Genomic DNA, 17,770 nt, shown 5'->3' with positions numbered 1-17,770 from the left:
TTTTGGCTTCTAGGCATCTGAACTTCTTTCCTAGTTTTGAGAAATATGTTATTGCATGAGTGCAACCATCTGAGGCTGGATAGTTGTTTCTCGATCCCCTGAAGATAAGACATGGACATGAGATAGCCATACCCGAGACCTGAATCTGGAATAAGAGGTGCAAAGTGGTAGCCAAGAGCCCAGTGCCCAGGGGCAGTAAAGATGTTGGTGAGAGAAGTGCTTCATGGTAGACAGTAGGAACTGGCATCCTGAGAAGGATGTTCCTATGATGTGGTCTTTACTGTTGTCCCAGGTCTCCCATTTACTAGTTCAAAGTTTTTGGACAAAAACATTAACCAGTTTTTTAATCTGAAAAAAGAAAGAAAAGAAAGAAAAGAAAGAAAAGAAAAAAGAAAAGAAAAGAAAAGAAAGAAGAAGAAAAGAAAAGAAAAAAGAAAAGAAAAGAAAAGAAAGAAAAGAAAAGAAAAAAGAAAAAAGGTATATTAATAGTTACTATCCCACAATACTGATTCAAGGGTTGAATCTGTTAATGCACATCAAACAGTGTCTAGCACACAGGAGGGTCTTCACTAGCATTACCTGTATGAGACATTATTACCTTCCTGTGGATGTACACATAGACTGAATCACATTCCTCACCCTTCTTGTTTATGTTCTCTAATATTATTTTTCTTAACCAGAATACTTTTCTATTTTTAAAGTTTTTTTTTAATTTATTTGAGAGAAAGAGAGAGAGAACACAAGGAGAGGGAGAGGGAGAAGGGGTCTGCCCCCTAATGAGTGGGGAACCTAAAGCAGGACCCACTCCAGAGTCCTGGGATCATGACCCGAGCCAAAAGCAGGTGCTTACCCGACTGAGCCACCCTGTGCCTCACCAGAATACTTTTCTGCTGAATAAGACCAAGAAGCCTGACTGAAGTCCACCTCTAAGCTGATTTATATTTTTCAACAATAAAACACTTTGACACTAGAGACTCATTTTAAGTTCAAAAGTGGGATATTTGTGAAAAAATTGTTTCCCTGGACAGTGCCCTATTTGTTCAATGCTATCACATCAAAACTCTGTGTTGAGCAGTAGCTATTTTGGCAATATTGTCATGTTTATTTCTTTCTGTGATATCGTTAAAAGGCAATCCAGATTTTTGAAACAGAGAATTTTTGAAGTTCTTATGTCAAAGTTGAATCATTTTTAAAGTTCTGCAGAAAGTAGAAAGATGGGTAGTTTGCCTATTTGTATTTACCCGTGAGTGCACAAATACGCCTCTGGGAGAGAAGAACAAGCAGTATTTATATGCTCATAAGGATGACATGGATCTTCAACTCCTGAAAACACAGGGCATAGGTCAAAGCTCTGTTTGGCTTTTGTCCAACATAGCCTGAAGGTATTATGGAGAGATCATCGGGGAGCAAACACCAGTGCAAACCACATCGTGACTGTCAGAAATCTGGTTCCCTGTTTTAAGAATTCCAGAAAGTAGTCTGGGAAATAGTAACACAAGAAGCTTCCTTTGATTCCCTCTTTGATAAGATCTCTTCTCAGAGGGCTTGAAGGGAAAGAGAGAGATAAAAGATGATATTGACAAAAGTTCTAGCTGCTTCAAAGGAAATCCATGTGGTTTGCATGCCTTATATAACTCTTCCTAAAAAAGGAAGACAGCTGTTTGCTGTACGAAGTTCCAGACTGCTGTGGCCAGTAGCTTCAGGCCACTAATTACAGTCTCAGGAGGCATGAGAGAGGCACACTCTTTTAAATCCATCTCATATCCTTCAATATCCTCAATTTCTTCTAAGTATGGACTGCTTCTCATGACCTGAGATTAACCTAGAAGAATCAGGTATTTCTCTAACTTGCTAAGGAGTTGTTATTACAGTTCTTGTTGATGAAGGGTAAATGTACGGCTCTCAATGGGCACTTGCTGAGTTTCCACCCCACATCGAGTGCAGAGCAGATGTTGCACACATTTGAGTGACCACTTAGCTGGAAAAGCTTTTCTCTAGCAACAATGACTTGTTGGCAGGGCAGCAGCAGAGTGGGCTGGAAAGCACCAGGGTGGGACTCAGGCCACCCTGGCTCTTGCTCTGGCTCAGGTACGAACTGCCTGTGTGACGTTAAATGAGACCTTGTCCCTCTGTTGCCATTGGTGCCCTTACTTAAATCATGAGAGAACTGACTGAGATCACATCCAAGACAGTGTCCAAGTCTAAGCCACGCATACAACACTTAATTTCAGAGAAAATTTTTCCCTATTTATGACAAAAATTCACATGTTGCCCATTCAGGTAGGTCACACATAACAGAAAATGAGATACCAAAAAAAAAATAAAAAATAAAAAAAATAAAAAATAAAATGAGATACCTGACCTGTAGTTACACTCATTCAATTTATAACATGGATACATAATATGCTTGACCTATGTCATGAAAAACGTTTTACATAGAAAATATCGGCAAATATTTTATTAATAATGTCTGGTTATTAGGGAATATATCGAGCCATTCATAAATATCATATAATACAACAATAATAGTAAGAATGAAGGTAGTGTTTACAGAGTTCTTATCACGTGCCAAGCCCTGGTATAAAGGTTTTAGATATATTCACTCATTCGGTCTTCAAACCAGCCTCGGTATTAGAATTTATAACTCTTATTTTAGAAATTAGAAACTTGAAGAAAGATTACTGAATAAATGTGTAGGAGCTAGGGTTTGAACTCTGGTAGTCCAGCTCCAGACTCTGTGCTTCTCAGCATTCTGTTACTTGAAGTTGTAGGTATATCTGGAGAGCAGGTTAACCCAACAATTTATTTTGTGAGACTATCATGAGAAAGTTCAAAGTAGAATTAGTTCGCATCCTATTTGTATAGTTTATTACCTCTGCAACCTGAGAAAACTATTTGATCTTTCTAATATTTAGTGCCTTCACCTGTAAAAGGAGGATGATATTATGCAGAATTGTCACAGGGGTTTGATGAGTCTAAAAAATGTAAAAATATCCAGCTCAGTTAACAAAGTAAGTCATTTATTTATTTAGGGGGTATTTATGGAACACCTACTATGTGCCAAGCACTGGTATAAAGATTATGGCAGTAAGCAAAATGAATGCCATCATGGAACTGACAATCTTGTGGGGAGACAGAGACTTTTAAAAACATTAAGATAACAAGAAAATTGCAAGTTGTTATCAATAAGTGTTTTAGCTCTTTTTTGTGTTTAACAAACCTAGGAATTTTGTAAGTCAGGACTTCTGAAAATGCGTAGATGGCTCTTTGCTCCATGGAATAACATGAATGCTTGAAATATAAGGCAGGACTGGAGGGAGGACTTCCAGGATTGCTTCTTCACCTGCATATCTGGTATCAGGACTGAGATGCCTGAGACTCGGCCTTACCTGGGCTGCAAACATGTGGCATCTCCAACATGTTGAGATTTACGCAGAGAATTAAAATAGGATGATATAATACTGAGTGACTGGGAGATTAATTTGGGAAATGTTCAAGGAAAGCCTCTCTGGGGAATTAATGAAGTTGACACCTGAAGATGAAGAGGATCCCAGAAAGTGAAGATGAGAGGGAAGGATTCCAGGCAGAGCTCCTACAAAAGCCTTGAGGAGAGAGCAGGGAGCACAATGGGATATGGAATGAGATAAGGCCATTGATATGGACAGGGACCAGGGTAAGTATAGCTCCCTAAGCCAGGTTAAAGGGTTAGGATGTCATTTATAAGACTATGGAAAACCACTGGGAAATTTTGAGTTGGAGAATGATAGAATATTAACATAAAAAGAAATGGGGCAGCCCCGGTGGCTTAGTGGTTTAGCACTGCCTTCCACCCAGGGCATGATCCTGGAGACCCAGGATCTAGACTCCTATCAGGCTTCCTGCATGGAGCCTGCTTCTCCCTCTGCCTGTGTCTCTGCCTCTCTCTCTCTGTCTCTCTCTCTCTCTCTCCCTCATAAATTAAAAAAAATCTTAAATAAAATAAAAGGAAAGAAAAGAAGAGAGAAGAGAAGAGACGAGAAGAGAAGAGAAACATAAGAAAAGAAACAATAACAGAATGGAGTCCTACTTCACTTTCTTCTGGTCATGTCCACAGCAATCCACCTCTAGTATCTTCACACTGGCTCCTAATTATTAACTTTGTCTCGTATTCTGATCATTTATGAAACAGAACATTCAAATCTCTTTCCTTCCCCAACAATATGCATAGATGATGTTTGCAGAGTTAATAGACATCTAAATGGGGACAGGATATTTAGGGACTGCTGAATCTAATAAAAAGATGCTGCTTTCACTCCAAATCTAGACAAAAGCATGTCATTCGTGTATTATTCATTCAGGCATCTATTTACTCAGCTGCCTTTCCATTGACCACTGGGTTTCAATAAGTACTATTAACAGAAAAATGACCATGATACCGTTTCTGTTTTCATAGCATTTCAATATCACAGAGTATATTTTTTTGTAGAAAGTTGTATTGTAACACAAAGGAGGAAAAACGGTGTCTGATACCCCAAAGTAGAAAACACTGAAGATTGTTAGCAAGCTCTGTGCCTGGCAAAATACACTTTAATTAAAAGGGAATTTATGTCAACTGCTTATGTCTTGACCCGAGAAGCTCCTGTCATACTTGTAGAAAACACTATATTTGGGTGCTTCTATCAAGATTACTTAAGCAAACTGAAAATGGAAGTCTTCCTTATGGTCTTTCTGTGCAGTGTTTGTCCATCATCAACAGTCCTCAGGAGCTGAATTCCTTCCACATGAAAAGAATTCCAAAACTCAACACATTCCTTAGCTTCCAAAGCAGAACCAAAAACTGAGACAATTGTTCCAGATGAATGGCACAAACCCATGTGCACACATGCGTGTGTGCAAACACACACTCACAGACACTTATTTTGCAGACAGCAGACTGGTGAGAAACACCTTAGCAATTGCTTCTTTCAGTTTATCTCTTATCTTGTACTTACCTGTAAATAACTATTTTTTTTCTAGATAAATATATTTATCCAGACTTCAAAGTCATGGTTTTTAAGGCTAGGATTGACCAAAATAAACATTTCAGACTTGAAATTCTCAGTCTCAGGATAAATTTATTCTCTGTAATCTATTACTGGCTTTCCAAATGGAATGGATCATCTCATTAACACATTCACCCCAAAGTCAAAGATGGAGTCAGTCTCAAAATCAAGATCATCAGAAGTTTGTTATCCATTTTTGGTTTTTCTGAATCAGGTTTTAAATATTTAGATCTAAATTATTTTTCCTACGCTATCTTTATTAAAAACGTAGAAGTAGAATTGATACAAATACCCATCCTTCCATAACTTACCTTCCGTAACTCATGCAGGCACCCATTGTTATACCAATCTTTGTATAAACAGCCATAAAAATCATGTTATTGCATTTTCTCTTTCTATGGCCATAGTGCTCAATCATTCGGAACATGATGTCTAGAGTCAAATTCTTGGATCCTAATCCTGTCTCCATACTTGCTATGTGACTTGGTCAGAGTTACTTAAACTCTGTGTCTCAGTGTTTTAATGGGAACATGATACTGATAGCTTCGCAGAGAGCCCAAACATTTCCAGCAAATGAAAACTAAAGAGCAAATCTGAGAGAGGAAGTATACACTAGAAGTACAAGAGTTGTCAGAACACCAGGCACTCCGTTATAATTAATAGTTCACTGTCATAGAGGTATCTGACCAGTTATCATAAAGACCTTCAAACAGGCTTCTACTCATTGATTTATCAATTCAACATTAGGGTTAGAGCAACAGGAGGAACAAAAATATAAAAGATAATTCTCTTAACTCTAATAAATTTAGATGAGTATGTATGAAGGACAGGGATTGTTGAGAAAATGGAAAATGACAAATCAACTTCTTAAAAATTGTTATTATTCACACTCTCCTCAGGGAATACTAGAAGGATGAGAGGCAAGGAAAATATAGCCTTTTAGAGATAGAATCAAGGAAAGAAAAACTGAAATATCTAAGGAATAAATTTCATTTACCAATCTGAGTATTAAGGAACAGTGGAAAGACATTGGTAGAAAGGGAGAGTAAGTTGGGATGGTAGTGAAGCAGGCCTCAAAAATACAAATGTCCTGATATGGAGGGTCAAAAATCCAAAGATGAAGCTCTCTTAGCCAATTATAATTATGACAAAAACTAACTTTGAGAACATAAAGCTAGAGCTTTTAATTTAGTGACAGTTATTCTGACCTTGCTTCGGAGTCTAGAGAGGTTCACCGATTCTCATTTTCAAACCAGATGTAGTGTTCCCACTTGGGTAGCAGCGAAGTATGAGATGGTACCATAAATGTCTTCCACAGCGATGTTGACCAGTATAAAAACAGGTAGGCTGGGAAAGAATTCATATTCTTCAGGGACTAGTAACACAATTAGTCCTTAATCACAGATTAATACACAGGGGACAGATTTTGAGTTCTAACTCTCTACCAAGCCTTGTATTGGAAAAAAAAAAATGCAATAATTAAAAATGTGGCCTCACACATTTGAATGGCCTGAAATCAGATGTCCAATCTTGAATTAGTCTCTCTGATATCATAATTTATCTGCCTATATTTAATGTGATCATCAGTGGATTATTAACAAAACATCCTACTTTTGATGCCTATGTTCCCTTCTCAGAATCTTCTAACTGAAGAATGGGCCAAGAGATGGATTTCTAGAGCACACATATATTTGATTCATCTTTGCCTCTCCAGTACCCAACATAATATATCAGGGGTCGGATATTCAGTGCAGCTTTGTTGAATGAATGAATGAATGAACAAATATACAAATTGATTGTTGAGAAAATGGAAAAATGAATGATTACGTGAATGATGAATGCAAAAATAGGTTTGTTAGAGATCCTTAATAAAATAATGAATCAATGAATCAGTGAACTAATGAGTTTTACATTATCCCCATAATTACTACTCCTTGTAGCTACTATGCTATGGAGAATAAACTCTGTATTTTGTACAGTTAAGTCAGGTACAGTCAGCTGACTACTTTTGTTAAGTATGTGTGGGCTCGGCATATTTTTCTGCCTCGTTGAAGACAGCTTTGTTGTAGAAGTTAGCTTTAAATTGATCCTTGAAGAAGGCCGTCCAAAAATAGCCCAGCATGAGAAGTCCGGCATGCTGTTGCTTTCACTTCCCTAGACTACTCCCCTATGAAAAATATTTTGATTTAGTTGGTTCATTTCATGTGATGGCAGTATGAATGATCACTTTATAGCGGACATCAGCAAAAGGATAGGAATTTACCATTAAAACAGAGTGAAACTGAAACTATTTTGGCCTCCCTCTGCTTTCCTTGAAGATAAATGATTATGATGTCAGTGCAATTTGAAAGAATATTAAATCAGAAGCTGAATATACCTAGCAGTTCCAACTCCCTTATGTCACAAGACCTGGATTCTCTTGAACTCTAAAACTAAGATGATTCCCTCATCCTCAAAATCCAAATGGTGTTCTGTAACTCATTTCAGGACACACTGAGTGAAAAAAAAATTGCTTATACTTTTTTACACTTATAATTGACTACATAATCTGGTTTTCTTTCAGATGTTTTCCGAACATAACTCGGATATGTAGAACACACCAGACCCTAAACACTCATCAAAGGAGACAACAAATATACACCATAAGACTTCTATCTTACAGTTTTTAAGGTTTTTCCCATTTTACTCTGAGAAGATCCCTTTGGCATTTCTTTTTGGACCTCTGAGAAGAGTGTTCAAGGTGATGGTAAATTGGGGGAATGAGCCTCTGATTCTGATGGGAAGAGGAGACAGGGACTGAACTTTGTTGCATGCCTGTTTGTGCTAATACTTGTGCTAAATACCTGTGCTGGGCTGCATCATAGCCCTGCAAAGATGGACACTCTAATTTTTGGAAACTGTAACTAGATTACCTTGTGGACTTTTTTTTTTTTTTCAGTTGAAGGAAGATTCCTTATTTATTTATTTATTTATTTATTTATTTTTTATCGGAGTTCAATTTGGCAACATACAGCATAACACCCAGTGCTCATCCCGCCAAGTGCCGCCCTCAGTGCCCGTCACCCAGTCACTCCAACTCCCCACCCACTTCCCTTTCCACCACCCCTTGTTCATTTCCCAGTTAGGAGTCTCTCATGTTTTGTCTCCGTCACTGATATTTTCACTCATTTTCTCTCCTTTCCCCTTTATTCCCTTTCACTTTTTTTTATATTCCCCAAATGAATGAGACCATATAATGTTTGTCCTTTTCCGATTGACTTACTTCACTCAGCATAATTCCTTCCAGTTCCATCCACGTTGAAGCAAATGGTGGGTATTTGTCGTTTCTAATGGCTGAGGAATATTCCATTGTATACATAAACCACATCTTCTTTATCCATCATCTTTCGATGGACACCGAGGCTCCTTCCACAGTGTGGCTATTGTGGACATTGCTGCTAGAAACATTGGGGTGCTGGTGTCCCGGCGTTTCACTGCATCTGTATCTTTGGGGTAAATTCCCCGTAGTGCCATTCCTGGGTCATAGGGCAGGTCTATTTTTAACTCTTTGAGGAACCTCCAAGTGGATTATTGTAGTGGATGTGATGTAATCACAAAGTTCCTTATAAAAGGAAGGTAGGAGGTTAGAGAGGGCCAAAGACAATGTGATGAGGAAGCAAGGATTGGAGAAAGGTGGCCACAAGCCAAGGGGTAACAGATGACAGCCTCCAAAAGCTGGAAGAAGTGGGGAATGAGTTCTTTCCTGGACCCTTCAGATGAAACCCTCTCTGTTGATCCCTTCATTTTAACCTTGTAAGGCTAATTTTTGGACTTCTGATCTCCAGAGATGTTGGACAATAAATGTGTATTGTTTTATACTATTATGTTTGTGATCATAAGTTACAGCAATAATAGGAAACTAGTGTAGTGTCTTTGCAGTATTTTATGAAGGATTCACAGCACTACGAAGGAAGAATACCTTCTCCATTTTATAGTGACATCAAAGACTCAGAGAGGCTCCCTTGAGTTCTCACTGCTACTTAATAATGGGGCTACAGCTCCAATCCAGATTTGTCAGCCATGATTTTTTCCCCAGGATGATGTAACCAATAATTTGGCCCAGATTTCCCCCTCTCGCCTATGTAAACCAGATAGATTGTTCGCACGTATGAGTTACCTAGGAGCCCATTCTGCCCCATAACCCATTGCTTCCATTGGATGAACACCACTCATAGTGGATTATCCTGAAATCTTGCTTTAATGTATTTCTTCCTTCACCCAACTATAAATTTTGGAACTATTTGCTTTGCAAGGGGAGGCAGGAAAGAAGGGAGAAAAAAGTGAAAGTCAAGACAGATATTACTATAAGAATCATGGCCCGGAATCTGTTTCCCAGCATCAGAGTATGGAGGAATGACTTTAGGGCTTTTATTTTTCCTCTATAATTTCAGCAGGAAATTACCCAACACCCACCCCCTCCTGCCAAAAACACTGGTTTTGAGGGATGTTCTTGGACATGATTGAAATGGATCCCTTTTCCCTAAGCTACTAAGGAGCTGTACCTAACATGTTTAAGGGCAGCTTGGCCTTCTTCCAGAGGAGATGCTATCTGATTTACTGCAATGCCTACTGTGATGCCTGCACAGCTCGACTTCCCACCTGACCAGTGGGAAACATCTGCAGGAGAGTGCCTCCCTTGGCAGCTGTGTTCCAAGGAAAGGGAGGAGGCCAGCCCAACAGCTGTCTTTATCTGTTACTGATGTGCACGAGAGTGCACGTTTCTTGGTTGTTGTTTGTCAAAGAGCCTTCAAGCATGGAAGTCATTCCTACTCCACTTCTTGTTGAGATCCTTCTGAAACTCATTTGGGATTCTCAAAAAATAATAATAATTCCTCCTTCATGGAGCTCAACTAGAAGATGTTAAAGCAGATACACATTTTATGGATTAGTCCCTCCTACTATATTTCCACTGTTTTCACTATAAAAATGAAGTCATAGGGCAAAGAACTAAAACATGTGGATGCACAGCATTTCAGCCACCATCAAACTGATAATGAGACTTGGCATGTTGGCAAGAGTGAGATCGGGTACTAAGAAGTGCAACGGTAACTAGTGTTTCCTTTACACGTTTCTTCTATCAGTTTTCCAAATTCTCTTCCTCCTGCCATCAAATATTTTCATTTGAGAATGGGTAAAACAGTCTTCAACAACTTTTGTAATCAATACCTAGCCTGTTTGATCAGTTTCAAATTTGGCTCATTTTACACAATCCTGTTGTTCTGCAGAATGCATGTGGAAAGGGAATGGGAAGGTAATGTGGAATAAGGGAGACTGGGGAACAATATAGAGGGCCTGATATGTTTCAATAAAACCTATTACTAGGTATCACAGTTTTGGTTGGGTTAAAGTAAAGCAAAACTCTAGAATGAGTATCTTGAGCCTAGTGGTGTTTTCTTGTTTGTGATATTCTAGTTCTTTACCAAACAGAGGAGTGTAGAAAGAAAAGTCTGTAGTGCATTTTAAGAAAAATTGTAAGTCTTTAAATAGATAATGTGAACTTGGGGAAGAAAACACTGGTGAGAAACATGTAGGGGTTAGATGGTAAAGAATTTTTTAAAATACCAGCCATTGAGAAAGTACTAAAAGGTAGCATTGGTTGTTTTGATTTTTAATTTTAAAAACATGCAGAGAGAAAAATTTGGAAAAAAAGTGGAATTTATCAAAACATAGATGTTTTTTTTTTAAAAAAAACATACATGCTTCTATGTATTGTAATATTTTAAAATAAGTATAAAGAAATTAAAATTGAAAATTTACATTGATTTCCAGAGCAAAGAAATCCAGTGAGGTGAATTTTCTTAGAAGACAGAATTGGGAATGTTTTCATGCCCATTTTTAGTAAAAATTGAAGATGATAATGCATACCTTTGAGTAAGACTTTGGAGAGTATGCTGCAAATCAGCTTATCCTATGAAACTTCTAGTTTTCAGACTCTTCCACTAATTTCTTAATAGAACAACAAGAAAGTTTTGTCTGCTTTGCTATCTCAAGGGCTTTTCCATTCTATTTGGTTACACTTAGTTGCCCTGATGAGTCCACAGTTTCACTTGGACCACCTATTGAATTCTTGTCTGGCGAATCCTGATCCGCTTTCTTAGCCCTCATTTCAAGCACCATCATTTTTCATGTAAGTACCTCTCCTTCCTTAGGAACCCAACATATGTTGTAACTATGAATGTCAAGAAAGGCACTTAAATAAGTCTACCTGAAATTACATTTATCTGCATTATTTACACTTTCTTTGGTTGACAAATTCCTTGAGAAGATAAACGGTGCTGTTTTTATCTTATATCATCTCAAGTAAATCCTACAATGCCTAGGACAGAGATGAGATAAAATACATATTTGTATTTGTTACAAAGTAAGAAGTTGATAGATTTTTTAAATTTTCTATTAACTAATTGCATATATATTCTTAAGTATGAGACAAATGATAGAAAAGGACCAACGATAAATGATAGACACTTTTAATTGAAGGTACTATGCTTCAAGGCTCTATGCCAATCTTATTATTTATATTGCTTCATTTAATCCTTTCAACTATTTGTTCTTTCAAGAAAAAATGAGCACCTACTATGTGCAAATATCAGTACACATTATATGCCTACTTTTTCATACAAAGAAAATAAGACCTAGAAAAATTAAGGTCACAAAGCGCGTAAATAGAAAGACTAAGATTCAAATATGGGTATGTTTGAATCCCCATCTTTCAAACTTTTCATTAAAGGACTTAATTAGACATGAGCTATTCTTAACTGAAACAAAAAAATGACTTAAATTTATTCTTACCATATCACAGGCACATTGATATGTATTTCTTTTCTAAAAATATTAGAGGAAAAGCATTCTGAAACATCCCTCAAAAAATATTTATGGTTTTTAATTACCAGAATCTATTTTATAGACAACAGATTCTAATCCTTAATAAACTGTCAATTCCTTCTTGCAACTAAGAAGAAAACATGATCACCTGCGGTCAATATTTTGTGACATCCATTTTTTGTTTTAGGACTCCTTGATTTACAAGTAACAGAAAACCAGCTTCAGTTATCTAAGGAAAGGAAAAGACAAAAGAAAGAGGTAGTTTATTGGCTTATGGTACTAAAAAATATCTGAGGTAAGTTTATTTTAGTCACTGTTGAGACCGAGGGGTTCATATGCACCAAGTCCCAGTGCCTTTTTTTCATTCATATCTTCTCTTTCTTGTTTCTCTCTCCTCTACTTTTATCTTGTTCTAACTCTAAACCTTTATTTCTTTTCTCTTGCTTCTATTCTCAGACAGGCTTTCTCTGACTTTAGGAAGTTTGGAAGCTACCTAACTCTAGGATTCAATACTATCAGCAAAAGAAGGCACAAAGACCTCTTCCTAATTAGCTCAAACAAAAGTCCATGGAAATACAGTCAGTTTTATTTATCCACATTAACTATGTTCTATACAGTTGCCACAAGCACTGAATGAACCAATACTAAACCGTAGCTCTTAGGTGTGATACAGGAACATGGACTCTGTTCCTGTGAGCCTCTGGTCATGGCATTCTCATAAACCAATCAATACATAACCTTGCTTTATGTGTGTTCTGTTTAAACACATCTTATTTAATATGTGTGTTGATTCATAAACATTAAACTCATAGCCAACAGCAATGTATCTTATGCTCAAATGAAGACTAACTTACATTCACATTTTTACATAAGGCACCGCACAGCCTTTTTGCTGTTGGGAACACTAGACAGCATTTCAGCTACTGCTTGGGGTCATTTTTAAACAGTAAAGCACAAATCAAAAGCACAAAAATGTGGAAAATCTTGGCATTAACTAGACCTTGAAAAGGAAACTTGTTTATAGTGGAAGAGCAGAAATAAAAGTCAGAGCTTCACCATGTTTGACCTCAGCTGGGGATGTATACATCGGGTAAGAAGTATTTTGCTGTTATATGAATGTCTGTAAATGACTGGAGAAACATCGGGATGGCTTATTTGAGTGTTACAAGTACACTTCAGAAAGTAGAGTAATTCAAAATATGGAGTCCATGAATAAGGAGGATGAACCCTAAATATTACTGGTTGTGTAAGACTAAGCTAGAGTTGCCTACTAACTTCTGGACTAAAAGAGAATATGTCTATTCCCTCTGAGCCAAATGGACAATTAAGTCAATTCAGTACAGTCACCTAAGGAAAAGAAATGTGACAAGCAAAGAAAATGGGAGATTGGATGGTAGGTGGGAAAAAGATCTACTAGATAATCCATCACAACCCCTCTCAGTCTTCTCGAATAAGAGACATCATTTCTTAAGACTTTTACCTTTTTGAAATTCTCTCCTCTTAGCTTCTAGTTTTCTATATATGTAATTGAAAGGTGTGGCCTAAGTACTATTTATTAATTATAAAACATCAAATTATCCTACATAATAGTATATGTTCTATCAAAAAATTTTTTTGAGAGAGAGGGGTGGGAAGGGCAGAGGGATAGGGAGAGAGAGAAAATCTTAAGCAGACTTTACGCCCAGCACAGAGCATGTAGGGGCTTGATCTCATGACCCTGAGATCATGACCTGAGCTGAAATCAGGAGTTGGATGCTTAACCAGCTAAGCCACGTAGGCATCCCTATGTTCTATCAACTTTTATCCATAATTTCCCCTAAAGGATCAAATTTAATTTGGGGGTTACTCTGCTCTTATTTCTTTTATTGGAGGTTAATAACTAGTGAAGTTGCTATGTTATCTGAAAAAAATTCATCACTTCATACTAAGGTCAGGCCAAATTAACCTTTATTATTTCAAAGATAAGGAAAAAATGCTATTTTGCCTTCTTCTGTATCAAGTCCTGGACTTGTTGCTTCTATAGATAGTGCCTTTCATCTTCAGAAATACTTTTTTTCTGAGACAAGGAAACTGAGGCTTAGTTTGGTAAAATATTTTTCCTCATTTATATAAAGATTCAGTGAGCACTGCTTGAGTTTCTTCTTGATATTAGGCCTGTGCTTGGTGTTGGAGATGCAGTGTTCCCAAAGACAGAGAGGTAAATGGAGGGTTAATTATTGTATCCATTCAGGAAATAATTGATTCTTAAAGGAGCCTTCATACTAACATTGGACTAGCTCGAGGGGACAATAAAAAGGCTCTGCCTTTTAGGAAGTGTGCAGTCAAGCAAGAAATACTTCAGCACAGTATGAAGAGTGCTAGTCCAGAGGTGAGCACAATTTATATTAGTAGCACACATATGGAAGCAAAGATGAAGATTGGTAAAAAAAAAAAAAAAAAAGGCATATTAGTGACATCTTAAATGATGAGCAAATGTGTCTGATGTGATCAAAAGATTTGGAAATCATTATAGCAGCTTACTATATTTAGTAATATATTTATATTATTTGGTTGACTCTAGTCCTCTGGGTTTATACAAGATGGCACTTCCCTTCTCTGTTGACCTGAAGCCTTGTGAAATGTGAGTGGAAGTGGTACTTCAAGGTGAAAACTTTCAGAGCCAACATGCTAGGGGAACATCAAATGCTCCCATGCATTGAAGATCATCGCTTCTCATGGGAATACAGGACCACTCAAATATTGCTCATCAAAATAATAATTCCCTGGAACATTAGGAATTTGTACTTTGGGCAAATGGTTCTGGGACCGAATAAAGTACCAAAATCATTGTGTTAAAGTGGTTAAAATGTGTTTCTTTACCATGGTGTTTTCTGCTACTCTCGGTATGCTGGTAAGACCTGTGAAATTACAAAAGGAAGCTCATATATGTTGCATTCTTGATATTTGTTTTACCTACATCACTAAATCCAACAGATATTTTCCATTTTCACCTTATTTGACTGTTCGGGGATATTTGACACTATTGCCCTCCTTGACTACCATGTCTTGGTTTATTTATTCATCCAAATGTGTATTGACTATTCCAATAACTAGTTGTTGACCATGTCACATGTGCTAGACTTTGTGCTCATCGCTGAAGATAAAGTGTGAACACAAATAGGTGTGAACCATTCTTTCAAGGAGCTTGCATCTACTGGTCTACTGGTGAAGGTGGAGTTTACATCAACAAAAGGATGCTTAATTTTAAAAAAAAAGTGCTTAATTTAGTTCAAGACCAGTAATCTTGAAGGGAATAATCTTATAACCAAGGAGACTGATCTATCTAAAAAGGTGATGAAAAGGATTTACTAAGGTTAAGTACTTGCGGGTGACAGGACAGGGGAAGAAGCATTTCAGAGAACCCAAAATGGATAGAAAAAGATCAGAGCAAGGCTAAGAAAATGTTAGTAAGTGTAGTGTGGCTCAAGCACAAGAAGAAATAATTACTTGACAGTAACCACAGGTCATGAAGACCTGATGTAGGTGTGTTACGATTTGGCTCTAAGCAGGTTGGTAATCCCTTGAAGAAGTTTGGGATGGAGGGGGGCTTGTGGAGATGGGATGCTCTTTCTAACCTTTATCACAGTTCTCATCGCACATTTATATGGGATTCCACCTGTAAAAGTTCACCATTTTGTTCCTAGAATCCACTCAAGCAACTAGTCCATAGTATTCTACATATTTTTATTGAATGATTGATAGAATGAAATATGTAACACTTTCTGTCTTAAATCCGTCCCCATAGATTCTCTACAAATTGAAAAGCAGTTCTCTGATTTACAATTTTTCCAATTCCACGATTTAAAAAGCAACATCCTAATTGAATGGTTTTCAAACTTTAATGTGAATGTGAATCATCTGAGGATCTTGTTAAATGGCAGCAACCGTAGGGGTGGGGCATAAGTTTCTTCAGTCCCAACAACTCTTGGGTGAGGCTGATATTGGCAGTCCTGGAATACACTTGAGTAACAACGTCTTGTGCATTGAATCCAAACCTGTACATATGGAGCAGAGTGAATTCAGCACATTACCCTCTCTGCCAGTGGTTCTCCTAAATGAATGCCCATAAAAATAATCTGGAAAGTCAAAAAAAAATATGGCGTCTAGACCCCATCACTAGATATTTGGAATCATCTGATCTAAAGAGTGTGAGCATTGAAAGTCGGAAACAGTTCCCCTTGTAAGCCTAATGAGCAGCCATGGCTGAGACTTAGTGTTTTATATGAAAGTCCACCTCTGGATTGCTTGGAGTTAAAGCCAGCCACCTTGCCCTCTCCCCTCACTGCCAGTCTCTCGCCAGCCCCTACTTACTTTGCTCATTAGCCTAGCTCCTGCACAGATGGTGCTTGTGGGCATGCTGATGAGTTCCATCACCATCAGGCTGCTCATTGCCTGAGGGTGCGGCAAATAAATCGTCTGTGCAGGTGTAATAGGGAGAGGAGGAACGTCTCCTCTTGTGATATATTCTATCAAAATCAAAATCCCCTTGGCTGACTTGCAAGGAAGTATACTTTGTCATGTTAATATGAAAGAGAGCAAATGACACCTACATATATTTACTTTTCTTTTTTTCTTCCTTCTTAAAAAAAAAAAAAAAGCCTTCCAGATGTTCAGAAGCTCAGCATTTAATATCCCATCTTTGACCTTTGAGTCTTTTGCCATCTGCCACAGAGGGTGTTTCAGCAAGCAGACGTGAAGAGGTATTTGATAAGATTAACTCAGTGGTGATACATTTTGGATGACCCCATGTCAAGGTAAAAATTTCAATACTAATAATTAATCAAATAAGGGTTCTTATGTATCTCCCCAAAATTTCCTGACAGCATAAGCCTCTTGCTACAATGTGAGACAGAATAACATCCCAACACAGTCTCTTAGGTTTTTGTTAAATTATACATTTTCCCTCTTTCATTGGTGCCAAGGATGGCTTACTTCTAATTTAGAAGCATAACTACATTTGGCCTTTAAAGAGTTAACAAAATTCCAGAAAATGCAATATCAGTAAGACCAGTCATAGAATATCAATAATGAAGATTGAATATTAAGGTAGTTATAAGTTAACTTAACCAATCAATAGAAAGGTACTGCAAACAATTGCACATTTTTGGAAAAAAGGAAAACAAAGCCCCAGAAACTAGAAGAATATTGTGTCTTCCTACGATTCTTACTCTTGAGCCTGTCTGCTTGGAACACCTAACATATTTTCAAAAGTCTCATTGACAGCTCATCATTAACATTGTCTCATGCTATAACTTCTATTTTTTTTTTAATTTTTTTGCATGAAGTGCCCCTCCTTTTAGACTGGGGAGTTTTTAAATTTCCTATTCATTTTAAATTTCCTATCTTCTCCCCTCTGATTATTCATTCTGAGCAAACAGAGATCTCACCAGGCTTACTGTTTGCTCTTCAACCAGCACATGGACCTTTTTACTTTCACTTGGATGCTAATACAATTCACATGTCCTTGAGGACAAGTTCAATTCCAAATTTTGTTTCTGGGTGTAAGAAGAATTTAACCAGTGCAGAGACAGCTGGTGGTGGGTGTGTACTAATGAATCTCTGGCCCATTGGGTGCAAGAAGAATTAATTTATGAGATCATAAGGGAGGTTTGTGACTCAGAAAGTAGTTCTGACAACTTAGTGGGAGTGATAGTAAACTTTTCTAGTGGGACTAAGACTGGGGTCTCTTAGTCCAGAACTATCATTGAGATGTATAAATGCCTTTTTCTTGAGGCTCAAGCCTTATTCTGTTTCAGGACTTAGAGCCTGAGCTGTGGACTGGTGGTTCCTCAGTCATCCTCTTGTCTGTGCTCTCATTAACAGGAATGCCTCCTAGAAACTGGAGTATT

At 37.5% G+C, this 17,770-nt stretch overlaps 1 long non-coding RNA gene across 4 annotated transcripts in view; it reads right to left on the bottom strand.

The window, feature by feature from the left end:
- Positions 1-17,477, bottom strand: part of LOC144291381 (uncharacterized) — a 46,658-nt gene extending 29,181 nt beyond the window's left edge. For 2 of the 4 annotated variants that reach the window (XR_013358643.1, XR_013358634.1), the window contains exons 1-3: positions 17,309-17,477; positions 12,031-12,111; positions 6,230-6,368 (exon numbers count right to left, since the gene is read on the bottom strand). This is a non-coding gene — a long non-coding RNA (uncharacterized LOC144291381). Of the gene's footprint in view, positions 1-6,229; positions 6,369-8,283; positions 8,623-12,030; positions 12,112-17,308 lie in introns of all 4 variants that reach the window. The other 2 variants (XR_013358635.1, XR_013358649.1) reach the window with 2 other exon arrangements.
- Positions 17,478-17,770: the final 293 nt, after the last annotated feature.

This window comes from Canis aureus, chromosome 2 (assembly GCF_053574225.1).
Source record: "Canis aureus isolate CA01 chromosome 2, VMU_Caureus_v.1.0, whole genome shotgun sequence".
Lineage (NCBI taxonomy): Eukaryota > Metazoa > Chordata > Mammalia > Carnivora > Canidae > Canis > Canis aureus.
The sequence above is the reverse complement of the archived record's forward strand: the minus strand, read 5'-3'. Positions and strand labels throughout refer to the sequence as shown.